The sequence below is a fragment of the Cynoglossus semilaevis genome, chromosome 3 (assembly GCF_000523025.1).
Source record: "Cynoglossus semilaevis isolate Cse_v1.0 chromosome 3, Cse_v1.0, whole genome shotgun sequence".
Lineage (NCBI taxonomy): Eukaryota > Metazoa > Chordata > Actinopteri > Pleuronectiformes > Cynoglossidae > Cynoglossus > Cynoglossus semilaevis.
In genome coordinates this window covers 15,737,191-15,737,746 of record NC_024309.1, presented here as the reverse complement: position 1 = coordinate 15,737,746, position 556 = coordinate 15,737,191, and the positions used below count along the sequence as shown (strand labels likewise).

The 556-nt window shown below is 51.8% G+C and overlaps 1 protein-coding gene across 1 annotated transcript in view; it reads right to left on the bottom strand.

The window, feature by feature from the left end:
- Positions 1-556, bottom strand: part of dlgap1b (discs, large (Drosophila) homolog-associated protein 1b) — a 56,295-nt gene that overhangs the window by 5,590 nt on the left and 50,149 nt on the right. The gene's annotated exons all lie outside the window — the stretch shown is intronic.

Genomic DNA, 556 nt, shown 5'->3' with positions numbered 1-556 from the left:
CACAGAGACGTTTTCCCCCCCCCCCCCAAGACTTCCCTGGACCTCCTCCTCTGGCCCAGCTGTCACTTGGGGCCCATGGCTGAATGTGGGTGTTGGGGTCTGAGGCCAACCTCTTCTGAACTGCTGCTGCTGGTTTCATAAGAACAGAACTGGTTTACATTTATTTTACGGGTCACACTAAATTCCCACCTTGCTTGCTAACAGCAAAACAACAATGTCACTGGAACCTGCAACCTTCTTCCTGTAAGGCAAGAGCACCAGTCACTGGACCACTGCTGCGGCCTTTGATTTTTATTTCCTGTAATTTCTCTTCGCTGCTGCTGAAAAAAATACTGTTTTTAATCAGAATAACATCTGGATGAGAGCAGCACAGACACCACGCCCCCTGTGGTCCAGGCTGGGATCACGGCTCTGCAACATCTTCTTCTGTATGTGTGAGACAGTAAGGATGCGCAAAGACAGCGTCCACGCCACGCGCATCGTCAATGAGCCGCTCCGTCCTGTCAGGGTGATTTGTGCAGGATGATGTCAGTGTTCACTGGGACGGGTGGGTGGG